Here is a 3,649-nt window from a genome sequence, read left to right on the forward strand (position 1 = left end):
TTGGAATGTTAAAAATATTGTTTTGATCAATCTATATATACACCCTCAAATTTGAAAGAGAAATGCAAAGCATGTTGTGGTTGAAAGAACAAATGGTTTTTTTTAAAAAAAACACTATGAAATATATGTCACTGAACAAGGGAGTCCAGCCAGCTCCTAAGTGGCATGTTAACATGATGAAAAGCAAATCCAGGAGGCTGTGAATCAGAGGCATGGATCTATTTTTACAGAGGCCTGTGTCTCCCCACCCTGTTTGCCAAGTATAGTTTTTCTGGAGAAGTCCAGCCTCCAAAATAGGTGAGCTTCTAAATGTTCCAGGAGTTACCTACCCGATGTTTGACCACCTCCTCCTTTTATAAGGGCTTCAGCTCTACGTACATCATCCACATTAATCACTAGACAAACACGAGAGCTGTTCAACCAGTTCACTTCCCCTATTCTTGAACAGATTGTTTGAGACATAATATGAATACTAATTAATGATAAAATATCTGTGAGTGTTTTGAAATATGGACAAAGATGGCACTTTTAAGAAGGTGCCCAGATAGATCTTATGCAACAAGCCCCACTGGTCATATGAAGGGTCATATTGGAGATATGAGAGCAAAATTGGCAGAGTTTTTGGCTCCAATTCAGTGGGAAACTGTGGACGACTTTTTTTATCTTTTTTGGAAGGGGGGAGTTTGACTTTCTTTGTAACCTTTTCTTTCTATTAAATTGGAAGGCTTTAAAATGAAAACTCTCTTCGCAGACCACTGGAGAGAAAAGCAGTCAGAATTTTGTTAGAGGTCAACTTGAGTAGATGGAAGAATGAGATTCTAACATGTTCAATCCAGCATTATGGGTCTATGCTCTGCAGCAAAAGAAATACTACCAAGCTGGGTCTGACCCAGTGCAGAGTGCCCAAAGCCAATCTGGGAAGGGCTGGGAGAAGTCCTTTAAAAGAATACGATCCCTCTTCAATTCTTGTTTTACAAATAGTTTGCTTAGTCTCAGAGAAGTGTACCCACAGAGATAGGAAAAATATAATTTTCTGTTAAAGGGCAAAGCATATTATTAGATTCAATTATGAAGACAATTAAAATAATATCCTGTGTAGTCAAAGCCTAAGCTCCTGCCAAAACGTTTTATCTCCCTTCCTTTCCATCTAAAATTGAAGATTGTACTTTCTCCTTAAAACCTTTCTAACTTGCCCCATCTGGTCTCAGAAACTTCATCCTTTAACACTCTAATCTTTGTATTCTCCTCTGATCCTGATATCTAACATGAATGCATAAATAGTCCTTTAATATCTTTAGACTTCAGTAACTGCAATTTGTTCTCATGCCAAAGAAAAGAAGAGCATTATCAAAAATTAAACATAACAACAAAATAACTTATATTTGACCTTAAAGCTGTTTTTGAATTGAATTTTAACAATGGATGTATAAAGTATTGGAGAAATTCATTTGTCTCACTCAAAGAAATGAAAATGTTTCATGAAAATCTGATTTGGGAAAGAATTAAAGTTGGCCATAGTCTATCTCATGTTCAGCAAGTCCTTATCTGTCTGAGGATTACGCCTGGAATTCCTCCACTTTTCTGGAATTAGATGATTCTGTCCAGGACTGACTCAAGGTTTGGCATGTTCCAAACCCACTTGGGGGCAAGAGAAATGATCAATTATTTGCATTGCAAAGTTTTTCTTTCCATTCAACTAAATCTAGAAAAAAGAGAGGTCAACAAATTTGTAATTATCAAATGAAATGCTGTTAACAGTAGATGCCTAAAACGACAGTGAAGTAATTATGTCCATAAAATAAAAAAGGAAGAAGCATAATAAAGAGAATTCATTGTGGATATGAATTTTTATGATACCACACCTTTTTGCTTGTTTACATTTATTCATATGTCTCTTTATATATATTAATCCCCACCCCCACCCCAGTAGACCTGTCGTTAGTGTTTGAAGGCTACAGCAAGGCTTTTCCTAAATACTTACGAAAAAAGAAGTATGAGAATGCCTTCTGAGTTAACCAGAAAAAATATGCACAATTTCCTGGGGCAGGTCTTTTCCTCCTGATTGGTTGTTAGGGTTGGCCTGACCCCCTGACTTGAGACTTAATATTTCATACTTGGTCTCGCTTCCCCCAAAGACATCTCTCCTGGAACTTCTCACCTGGACTGTCCTTTACATCACACAGAGATCCAGGGCTAACTGAAAGCACCTACCTCCACATCCAGGCCCTGTGCCTAAGATCCAAGCCCAGGTGGAGACTTGGATCTCTGTTTACCTAGGTGGTAAGACAGACAATAAGCTTCAAGAAGACAAGAGCCAGGCCTTCTAAGTCTTCTGTGTGTTCCAAGTATCCTCATGTTGATATTACGTTGTCCAGTAAATACTAGAGGTGGTGTTAGCCTCGGAAGCGACAGCTAGTACAGTGATTTACATAGGGCTATTCCGAATTTACCGAGTGCTGTTATAACTTTTGGGTTGGTTGGGTTTCTACTTTCTATGTTATCAGAGTTAACATAGAAAAGTTAAAATAGTTTTATGAATAGAATTGACATATAGGATCATTAGGAGCCAGAGAGTATAGGAAAGGATTTTCACCTTCTTATGTTCTTCTGTTGCTCAGGCCACAAACCTTGGAATCTTCCCTGAATCCTTTTTTTTACTCCTCACCTTCTATCTGCCAGGAAATCCAGTCAGTTATACCTTCAAAATATATGCAAAATCCAACCACTTCTCATCAAATTCAATGTTACCGTCCTGACCTAAGCCACTATCATTTGTCACCTGGATTATTGAGAAATTTCTTACTTTCTTACCATCTGCTTCTACCCTTGACAGAGTCTGTGCTCAAGCCAGTGCCCAAGCAACACTCTTAACATATAAGACATATCAGGTCTGTCCTCTGCTCAAAACCCTCATGACTTCCCATTATACTCAGTGTAGAAGCCAAAGTCCCTCCCCTGGCCTGTGAGGCCCAGCACAGTTACTGGCCCTCTCCTCTTACTTCTATGGCCTTGCCTTCTGTTATTATCATTCTCTTGTAAACTCACTTTGCTCTAGCCGCATCAGTCTCCTTGCTATTTCTCAAACAAGCCTCAAACCTTCGATACTTCCACTTGATCACATTTCCACTGGCTGTTTCTTTTGCCTGGATTGCCCTATGCCAGTAATCTGCTTGGCTTTTCACCTCCTTCAGAGGGCCACTGAATCATTTGGAAGACCAGTAAAAAGGTATTACAACAGTTTCATCAAGAGACAACAAGTTGCTGAACTGAGGCAGTGGCAGAGGGTTGAAGTGGAGGGTACCTGGATCTGTTGGTGAGATTCAGTAACTAGAACTGATGGAATGTGATGCTTGAGAGGATGTGTATTTGGGGAGGGCAGAGTGTAAAGGAAAGAATCTAGGCTGACGCCTGGGTTGCCAGTTCGACCTAGAGGCACAGATTGTAAAAGTGATGTGCTAAGCAAAAATATCTTCTCCTTAAAATTTAACTCATGGAATCATCAGTGATATTTGAAGCAATACAAGAAAATGTAAGGGATAATGATGTTAAATTTAAGTAGAAAGGGATAAATAGAAAAAAATGAAATGCTAACAAATGCAACCAGTTACATCACCACCATATAATTTAGGTGTAATGATTTATGATGACA

The sequence above is a fragment of the Equus quagga genome, chromosome 2, assembly GCF_021613505.1.
Source record: "Equus quagga isolate Etosha38 chromosome 2, UCLA_HA_Equagga_1.0, whole genome shotgun sequence".
Taxonomy (NCBI): domain Eukaryota; kingdom Metazoa; phylum Chordata; class Mammalia; order Perissodactyla; family Equidae; genus Equus; species Equus quagga.